Genomic DNA, 11,278 nt, shown 5'->3' with positions numbered 1-11,278 from the left:
GAAATAAGTCTTTAACTGGACTTGTCTTTGCTATTGCAGCAAACACCGAGCATATTGCTGTTCATCTCCTGACAAATTACTCTCCAGGAGAATACAAATCATCAGTGCTGAGCTTCAGAAAGGCTGCGGAAGAGAGCTCTGTTTCAACCCACTAGAGACAAAAAGGCAGCCACAAAACAGATTCCATCCCAGTGGAGAGCCTCCCTCACTCATAAACACGAGTTTTAATCCCATTCATTAACGGCGGGATTGCGCTCACCGTTGTGCTGCATCCTCAGGTTGCTCTTCCATCCATTACAGTTGGTGCTGCGGGTGTATTCTCTTGTTTTATTAACAGTAATTTAATTAAATAGATAGTCCTACACAGGACAGGTGTAATTTTTCTGTTTCAAAACATTTCACAAAGCGGAACATAGACAAATTTTTAAATAGCAAAACAAGACACAAGCAGATTTAAAAAAAAAAAAAAGAAACACCTGAAGAAATCCTATTGTGTGTTTCTGTTAGGACAGTTTTGTAAAATAAAGTTTGCCATTACTGTCAAGCCTCCCACCACCTAAGTTTTCTTTCCTGAATGAATACCACACACTAAAAATTGATGCTCCATAAACTGCACACCATTGCTGGAGAAAATGGCAATCACAGAGACTGCTGCTCCCTCCTTTACCAAAGGTGTATATTGTGTTTACTACAGATAACTGAAATCAATTACAGAATCATAAATATTTGCAGCCTACAGTTCTCAGAAGTGTCTCAGAAGGCATATGTTAATGCCCAGGAGTCATTTCCCCCACACTGCAGTGCCCTCAGGCTCTCAGCTCTGTTCTCTGTTACTTGCTAACATCAATTTTGCAATGAAAACCCAGCAAATCAGTTAAAATAGGTGCTTCAGCAAGATAAAAACATCTATCTAAAGACTCAATACCACTGTCCCATTGTACTTGTACAAAAAATTGTATATTTTTAAATATATACATATTTATATAGCCCACTATGTGCTACAGCGACTTACGCTCTCCACAAATCCCTATTGAACACAGCAGACAGAATTCCACACTGCTGTCACCATGTGCTGAAACAATGCCAATGTGAATTACAAGTTATTGTGGGAGATGGATCAGAAACAGCCACAATTATACCTAATGAGTGAAGAGACTGTTTCATTTATCTTTCTTTTGGAAGGCTATGCCAGTCTGACAGAGCCAAATGGCACATAGTGTCTTTCTGTCCATTCCTGGCAACCTCAAGACACATAAGGAATCCCCCCTCACTCCTAACAAGGCTGGGATCAGAAGTTTGCCACATTAAGTTATCTTATCTCCAACCTTTCAAAAATTCCCACTATTCACTACCAGAATATCTCTTTCTTGCACATTTTCTGTTTAAGCAACTGAGTCAGGAGGGTGACTATTTCTCCACTTTCTAGTAGTTTTTAAGTAGCTTTAAAAGTTCATTTCCCTTGTAAAATCCTTTTCCCTCTCTCCTGGGTCATACTACCCCTTCAGGTCACAATGAGATACCTCATTGCACTGCAACTGTGTTTGCACATTCTGCCTTTACCAACAGGGAGTCTGCACAACCAAGGGACATGGGAGCTGCCACAGGGATCGGACAGCAGCTTATCTTGTGTGTGATTCCTTCTCCACCTGCCTGGGACATGCACAGACACCACACATCACACACACATTCTGGCCCTACATCACTAATACAGCTTTTTGTTTGCTTTCTTGGTGGGCCTTTAACCTCTTTCCTTACCCATTCCTTACACCCTCTCAAAACAGCTGCCTCTTCTGTGAGTGCGGGTGACGTAGAAAAAAAAAACCAACCCTTTCACAGCAGTCACCTTATTTTCAGACACAAAAATGAGTATCAGCTAGATGAGACTGAAAAGAAAAACCAAGATGCTTTTCCAAAAAATAAAAAAAAAAACCTAGCAGAAGATTTTGTTTCAATCAGAACAAAAGCTTAACAAATAAAAATCACAATAGAAAGGAAGCGCAGCTAAAAGCATTCCCAACAAAAATGATGCAGCATGTCCTTAATACTCAAGTGTTTTAACTAAATACAACAGAAACACAAAAGAATTCCTAAAGATGACTCAATAAGGAAGCATTCAAAGCAGAAAGAGCATTACCAGCATGTTTTTGATAAGCTTGCTGGTCCAAAGCACAGTATTTTTTTGCTCTCATGTTCCAAACCAGACTGCAGACAGTGGGCGCTTGCGCTTAGACACAGAAGTAAGGTAGGACAGATCACCAGTGACTCAGAAGCTGGACCTCTGCAGCCTCAGAGAGCAAGCAGAGAAACCTGCCTTCCTTGCAGAGTTTCTGGTTCTAAATGACCCACACGACTCTCATCCTCTGGCACAAACTCCTGGCCTTTTTTATTTTTTCCCCCTCAAATAAACAGCACTTATTTTGCCTGTGGTGCTTTAGCTGTTTCTCCTACCACAGCATCCACTTCATCACCACCCTGGAAGCAGCTTTGGATGAGGTGGGATGTCCAGCTTCCAGAAGGAGCACAGCATGGTTCAACTCCATCTTGGTCTCACCCAGCAGTCACACTCCCATTTCATACCACACCTTCACACTGACTTTACCTTACATTATCCTGGGGCACATAACAGAAAAGCTGGAATGAGATCTCAGTAAAAAAAAAAAAAAAAAAAAATCAACATTTTCAAAGTTCAGGTAAAGAACTGAAGTGATGTGTGGGCAAGAACTCAGTGGTGTGGAAGGATTCAGAGACACAGAAACACACCACAACTGCACAGAGTCTGGCCATGAAGTATGATGCCATCATAGCATAAAACTCAGTTATAATGAGGCACGACAGCCCATCCACAGCTTCTCAGCTTCTCTGGTTTAGAGAAAAACCACACCCACCCCTAGACAGCCCCAGCAGGACTCCCAATCCTCAGCCACACCGGTAACATCAGAGCTTGTGAACTGCTGCCAGAACCAGACAAATTTTCATTTTCTATTGTTTTAACAAACCACAGAGCAGCTCTGTCTTGTGAAAACAGTGCTTTTGTCTCACCATATTGGAACAAGGCCCCCCAGAATCCAACAAAGTTCCTGAAAACTGACAACCCAGACTCATACTTTTTGAACACACTTTGAGGCAGTCCATTGGAGCAATTTCCCTCACCTACAAAAATGCCTCGAGAACTTTCCAAAACCGGCTCTGTGTCAGGTGGTTCAAGCAGACAGGTCTCTCTGCTTTCCCCCATCCAGCCCATCCACAGCATTGAGCCCAGCACAGCACAACCCATTAAAGCACAGCATACACTTCTAATGGAGAATAAAGAACTTACCTCCCTGAACAACAGCCTGGGGGCATTTCCATCACCTCTTTAATCTGGAACAGCATCCCTGTTGCTCAGCTTTCATAACCCACTTCAGTTAAGGTATGGGGGTGCCAGCAGCAGTGCAGGGCAGGGAAGCACAGCACACACAGGTACTTGTGGTGTCAGTCTAGCACTGTCAACTCAGTAATTTATTTTTTGGTATTTTCTTATCCCACTCTTTGCTTACAGCCTGCAAAGCCAGACAAGCTCAGTTGCCTTGGACACCTGGATGAAACCACAGCACATCTTCCACCACAACCCCCCTGCTCACCTACCAACAGGGAATCAAGAGCTTCCAAAGTACAACTACCACCTGGGTTTTCCACTGCCCAAAACCACTCTTACATTGCTACCTTTGTGCTATTATTCAGCACTGAGCTTGGCACAGGGTACCTGCAGAATCTGGCATGTTTCTCCTGCTCCAGCTCAAGCTCCTCACGTGCTCTCCTCTGCTCCCAGCCACTGGGGTAGTTGCTGCTGTGCCCAAACACAAAAGGAGAAAGTATCTAAACAGGCACAAGAGCTCAGCTCATCCGAAGGCATGTAAGACACCAAATACTGGTTAGGTAAAAAAAAAATTATATTAAGGAGCAAGGAGACCCGTGGGAATCCCATTTCTCACTCACAAACCCCAGAACTTCCGTGCCACTAAAGGCAGCAGCCCGAGTGCCTCCACCAGTGCAGCACGTCAGCAAATACGCAGCGTGCGATCTTATCGGTGAGGCTTTCTAGTGAACAGGCGTCCCTAGAAAGCAGTCACTACAAATACAGTTTTCCTGAATATCATTACCGATCCAGAAGTAATGAAATAGCAGATAATATGGCCCCAGGGTGCAAATCAACCACCTACCCTAATGCATACAGATGGAGCTTAACAGCTCTTTTGGTCTTCCATTACCAGAGTGAAATAGGATCTTTGAAACACCACTGAGGCAAAGCAGAAGAGGAAGTTTACCAATGAGTGATGTCTACTTCTGATTCTCCAGAAAATGCTTTCCAGTGCTGTAATCTGAAAAAAATCCCATTTTCATGTATAAAGATGAGTAGACACAGCTTCCCCTCACAGAACCAAGATAAAAAAGCAGAGCGTACAATCTCCTGCTCTTCCCTTGTGTTGCAGAAAAGACTGCTGAGAACAGCATCTCGATAATTTTTGCAATAATTAACAATGAAAACTTTATCCAATCACACCAAAGCAAGCAGCAAAACCGTCACAACTTACAGCAGAGTCATGCTCTCCTTGCTGATGATCGCAGCAGTTAAAGCAGCAACTTCCACAATGCTCTAAAACCATATCGGCACTATGGAAGGCACAGGCAGGCACAGAATCCCCCTGCTTCCATCCGTAGGGAAATTCAGCACATAACACCTCGAGCCTGCCCCACAAAGACACAGTGTTGTGCATTCTGAGCTGGTCTCAGCCCCGCGAACCAGCCAAGAACCAGCAAAGCCCACGCACGGCTCCAAACACACCTCACACACCCTGACACAGCCATACCTGCCTTCCTTGGGAAGTATCCCTGGACTCCAGCACCTCACTTTAATGCCATCTCTTTCACCTCTGACATGGCATTAGCTAAATTCCACTGGAATCTTTTTAGAAACTAAAGAGTTCACTACTTTTTTCAATCAGTTTCCTTAAAGTTTGAAGATTTTACAATGCAAGTTGAGCAGCCATGCAAGGCATCTGTGTGACAAGAGGCACAAACAACAGCAGCTCTCTGTCACCACATCCTCTCACAGGTACTTTCAGTGGCACCCACTTCTAACAGGTACATTATCCCACTCGCCTGCGCACACACAGACATCCCCCATACAACTTCTTCCAAAAAATACATTCTCAGGCAATCAATTCTTTAAGCTGATGTTCTGTTTTCATTAGAGGAATTAACCAATGCATTTCAATTATACAAAAGAGCTGGAGGCAGTGGTCAGCAAATACTTTTTATGACCCTCATCTATTCTTTTAAAAGCCTACAAAAACGCTCAGGCAGGCACAAGAGTAGGAGGGAGAGGAGGAGGAAAGGAACAGCACTACAGAGTCCTCATCATATCTTCTCATAAATAAAGTCCAAACTCTATACGGTTTGACCTTGAATGAATAATAATACACAAAATAAATACAAGGATGAGCACAAATTAAGAATGAACGTTCAAAGTAATGAGTGGTTAATGGAGAAGCGTATAAGCGTGCCTTGTTTAAAAACACTGATTGAAGAATCGACGGAGGGAAAAAGACAACCCAAACACATTGCGATGCTGTGACTGGGGGGTGGGCGGGTAGGTAAAAAAAGTAGGGGATTAGAAGCGAACCTGCGCGTCAAAGAGCCCCGACCCAGCCGCGATCGCCCTGCCCGCGGCGGCTGCGCTACTTTCAGCGCTGCTCGGCGGAGCGGAGTTGGCGGCGGCGACCGCTCCGAGCCCGCCGGCGGCCGCGGCTGGCGCTGCCCGTCCCCATCCCAACTTCACCTGTCTCACGGGGCTGACGGTGCTCCGCGCCCTGCCCCGCTCCTCCCGCGGGGGCTGGAGCCGGGGCGCTCGGAGGAGCCGGACCGGCGCAGCGAGATGTGGACAGGCTCCCGCCCAGTAGCGAGACGGGAGATCCCGGCCGGAGCGGTCCCAGAACCGCGGCAACTTCTCCCGCGCGGCGCGACCCGGCGGGTCTGTCTATCCATCCACGCACCCACACCCCCGCCCGCGGAGCCGAGCCCCCGGACCCACCCTCTCCCCCGCCAGCGGGGCGGCCGCACCTCCTCGCATCCCGGAGCGCGGCATGGAGCCCGGCGCGGCGCGCTGCGGCGGGAGGTCTGCGGTGCCGGCGCCGCGGGCGAGCGGGGCGGGACGGGCGCGCAGTCCCCGCTCGGCCCCGCGGCGCGGAGGGGCCGCGGGCGGAGCGAAGATGGAGGAGGCGCGGCCCTGCCCCCGCCCAGCCCCGCGCGGGAGCGGCGCGCGCGGCGCCCTCTGCCGGGCGGCGGCGGGACAGGGCTGAGGGGGCGCCCGGGAAGTTGCTGCCGGCTTGGAACACGGAGAGCGAGGGTTTCCGCGTGTGTTGTTAAATACACGGTAGCGCTACAAAACTAGTCAAAACTGAATTCTAGTTGTATTCTTACCCCACACCGGATTCCCAACACCGCGTTCCCACCAACCTCTTCATGCTGCTCGCCATGCAGTGCTCAGGGCGCTTGCAGTGCTTCCCTGACCGCTCCAGGTAATCACAGAATCGCTGAACCGGTTGGGTTGGCAGAGCCCTCTGAGATCATCGAGTCCAACCTGTGATCGAGCACCACCTTGTCAACCAGACCATGGCACTGAGTGCCACGTCCAGACTTTCCTTAAACACCTCCAAGGATGGTGACTCCACCACCTCTCTGGGCAGCCCATTCCAGTGTCTAATCACCATTTCTGTGAAGAAATTCCTCCAAATGTCCAATCTAAAAGTCCTCTGGCACAGTTTAATACCCTGTTCTCTCGTCTTGTCACTTGTTACCCAGGAGCAGAGCCTGACCCACACCTGGCTGCACCAGGTGGGAGCTGCAGAGACTGAGAAGGTCCCTCCTGAGCCTCCTTTTCTCCAGCTGAGCCCTCCCAGCTCCATCAGCTGCTCCTCATCACACCTGTGCTGCAGAGCCTTTCCCGTCTCTGTTCCCTTCCCTGGACACGCTCCAGCCCCTCAATGTCCTTCCTGAGGGGCCCAGAACTGGACACAGAATCACCATCTTTGCCCAAGGAACACTGGTCCCATTTAATTTCAAATTCATCTAAGTCATATTTTTGAGGGAAGTAATTAGTGCAAGAGATCACCAAACTGGTGGAAGCCCTCGATTATGGAGGGAATACTTATTGGTTGCAGGGAGGATTTGAATCCATCACTTTTTAAATACATGAAGTGAATGATCTCAGTTTACTTTATCTGCACTATTTAAAAATTCAAATAGGCATTATTCAGCAGAACTTTTTTTTTTTTTTTTTTTTTTTTTTTTTTTTTTTTTTTTTTTTGAGACCCAGTCATTAAGTTTAGGTGTTATTCAGGAAAAGTTAATGCATATATCCAACTCAGCCAGTAAGAGGCGACTGTATGCACAACGAAATTACTACAGTGTCCATTCCTGCTTTTCACATGGTTTTTATTTCTGTGTTTTTAAAGAACCCAAGGGATAACCTATTCAGGTTTTGAAAATGCCCAGGTTCACTTGGACATTTTCCATTTAACAAGAGCAACATATATAATATTCTAATGGACATGGTTGCATAATCTATGATCCTCAGATTATTTATTCTTTACAGAAATATTAAGTCTTTGTGCAAGGATTGTTCACATCATTTACAAACTCAAAATGAAACCAGAACTTCTTTGTGCTAGATGCTGTGTAAAAAAAATCAGTGTTCCTACTTTCAGAGAGAGGTACCTTACAAAGATGGGAGACAGCAGAGTAGAAATAAAGGCAGAGAGATGTGATGATACATATCATAAGATATGAAATCCTGATCAGAGATTGAAACACAAATTCCTGGCTCCAGGTTCAGCCTTTCCCATTGCTTTCATGAATTACAAAATCCAGGGTATTTGCTGGGGAAGGAGAGTTCACCAGAGGTTGCACTGTAGCTGGTCAGGAATGTTCCAAACTAAGTTTTGTGAGAAAATTTGTATTTTTCAAAGTGGAAACACTTGGTCAAAGATGATTTGTTTTAAGAAGATTTTTTTCTTGGCTCTTTCCCAGGTCAGAGAGCCCTACCCCCAATAGTGAGTGGCAAAGGGCACCCCAGGGCTGTACCAGCCCCAGCTTCATTGCTCTCTTTTTCCCATTGAAAAATTTTAAAGGTCTCATTTTTGCCTGATACAGAATGGAAGACACCTCTTGAAATGTCAGGAGTTTTTCACAAATGACACTTCCTTTTTCCTGACTGGCTCTGGACTACAGGCAGTTACACTCTCTTGGCCTCCCCACAGCCCTCATGCTGTTGTCTGCTAAGAATGGCCACATTTTGCCCCTCATAGTTAATCTGGAGTTGAAGCATATGGGGAACTGCACTGCTGCAATTCTTAATTTGCCAATGCAGGGTTTGCATTAATGCAGCTAATCCAGCATCTGGATATGGGAGCCTGAGCTCCTCCCTGCCGCCCCAAGAGTAGCACTGATGAAACGAAGAGGCAGCACAAGAGGGCAAGAGAGTCCTTGCAGTCCTCCAGCCAGCTGAGTGCCAACTCCCTTCATCGCACACATTTTGGCTTTGATTCATTTCCTCAGGACTTTCTATTTCCTCAAAATATTCATGGATGACTGTATACACCTAAAAGATGTGTAGGAAATAAATAGGGGGTGAATATGCAGGAAATACATTAAGTAAACCTGCTTTTCTCCATTTGAATAGAAAGGCTGAAGGATGAGACCCAGAAGCAGCAACAAGAAAATAAAAGTACAAACACAGAGTGGAAGGAGCTTATAATTCAAAGTAACCTGTTAGGCTGGGGTTTAGCCCAGATCACTCGTTCCTTCATTTCTCTGCTACCTGTGATCCTCTTGTTACATGAATCTCTCCTGCTTGGTGGGGCTCAAAGAAAGAAAACTGGTACCCAAGTGCTGCGAGGGCTGGAAGGTTTAAGCCAGCTCTTGCTTATGGATGACTGGCTCAGCCTAAGAAGGGAATAACAAAGCCGCTTGAATGACAGCTTGGATCAAGTTCATAATGACCTGGTTTGTACAGGCCAGGTGTTATGTAGATTGGAGCTTGTTATTGTGAAAAATTCTGGCAAGGCTTGCGATGCAACAGCCAGTTCCAGCAGAGCTGGGCAGAAAGCCACAGACTACAGGCAGGTCCATCTTCAGCAAGATGGGCAAAGCAGCCACCTCCTCCTGTACTCGGTACCGTGGGGACCTGAACCAACCTGCCTGCACAGCATCTGGAATAAAGCTTATGCAGGAACAGAGAACAGTTTCAAAACATGGCATTCCAGGCTTAAAAACAAAGAGGTAATCTTGCATAAAAACACAGCGCCAAGTTTTTGTCTGCTTCTTAGGAAGCAAAGATTCAGAGCAAAATGGTACAAGCCACCCACTGCAGCATTAATGGAAAGTGAGCAAACTGTTACGGAATGTCCCTATATTCTGCATTTGTTAGGAAGTCTTTCATAATACTCTCATAATTCATTTTTTATGTTATCTAAAAGTAGTTACTAGAGTAATGTGGATGAAGAGCTGTCAAAATTAGGGCTCACCTATGATTTGTTCTCTCAGTCTTTATCATTAATATGCACACTATGATTTGTTACTGAAGCTAGTTGGACTTAAATTTTATTCTTTCTTTAGATGGCCATTTTTTTAAAAGAGGAAGATTAAAAAAAACTTAGGGAAAGTATCTTGGGTCCAATTTTTGTAATAATAATTAATGTGGAACTTAGAAAATACGGACTATTTTCACCAATACTCAGCATTTATTCCTGTGCTCCAAGTTAATAAAAGGGACTGTACGAAAGCCAGTTAGATGAATAGACTAGGTTTCTATCTTTCTTGTAGTGAAGACTTTGTAAGTGTGGTCATAGTGATGTTTTTACACTGTACCACAAAAGCTAGCACAATTCGGGAGAAGAATCTGAACTATGTGAGCTTTACCAGAATGTTCATAACTGCGAATAAATGACAGCTTTTTCCATATGGGAAGTATGTTGTATCAGTTTTCATAATGCAGCATGGAAAAGCAGCAGAAAGCCAAGCAGATAATGAAAGGCTGACACAATGGATTTGCAGCCCAAAGGCACAGCTTTAGGTAAGGGTTACATGCAGGCCATGAACAAAGTAGGAGTGGTTAGTTGGGCTTTAATGCTCCATGGAGAGGTGGGTTATGAGGAGTTTTGTGAATATCTCACTGTTCCAGAACTTACACTGAGGTTTAGAAGTTATTTTTAATAGACTATTACAAGCTGGGATCATGAGAAACTGAAAAAAGAAATTATCCTCTCATCCTTAGGGGCAGTGCCTCAGAAATCGATGCTAATGAACAGACTGCAGCACAGGGAAGCTTGCATTTCCCCTGCTGCACCAATTTTGTGCATTCACAAGGGACACTGCAAGTGCCATCATGTGTAATTAGAATCAGGGACGGGGAAAGAAGAATATCATTTATTCACACTTCTCATGGTCTCATTTCTTTGTGGCAGATTTAACAGAGAGTAAACAGGTATTCAGTTTAATACTAGTCCTATTAAGGACCAAGAATAATTTATTTTTAATTATGGAGTTATCAAGATACCAGCATAATTGATGGCAGCCCTGTTGTGAACATATCCTTAGGTGATGACTTCTTTAGCAACAGAAGAAATGCATTCAGGCAGGATATTTATCTTTACCAACATTCTAGTAAGAGCACACCTCTCTGAATAGATCCAGTTGGTCTTAATGTTGGATCCCAACCCACCACCCCAAACCCCAGTGTGCATCCCTGTGGTGCTGTATTCCTGCCTGAACCTGAAATAACTTCTAAGCCAGGGCTTGAAATCAATCCTCCCTGTGGCATGGGCCTGCAGGGGCTGATCAGCACAACAGCCCCCTCTCCCCCACAACCCATCTGTCCCTTCCTATTCTTCTCCACCCTACTGTCCACAAATGGTGGCAAGTGTTTCTCAAGGGACACAAAGCTCATTTTTACATCACCCTACTGTACACCATAGTTCAAGGCGCAGGTAGTAGAGGGTGTAAATTGGAATCGTTTTGTCCTTTTCAAATATCAAGATCATGTAGAGTGTTATTTTTGAGAATGCAGGATCAGACCTTTTGATGCCAGGATCAGAACTTTTGATGCTGGTGATGGGTTGAAGAAGGAGGAACACTTACCAAATAAATAATCACTACAAATTAAAGCACAGAGCAGAACTCCTACAGAAGACCAATTATCTTGCTGGCTAGAGCCCCTGGAGCTTAAAACTGTGATACCCTT

The sequence above is a fragment of the Coloeus monedula genome (assembly GCF_965178545.1).
Source record: "Coloeus monedula genome assembly, chromosome: 7".
In the NCBI taxonomy this organism is placed as follows: domain Eukaryota; kingdom Metazoa; phylum Chordata; class Aves; order Passeriformes; family Corvidae; genus Coloeus; species Coloeus monedula.
The sequence above is the reverse complement of the archived record's forward strand: the minus strand, read 5'-3'. Positions refer to the sequence as shown.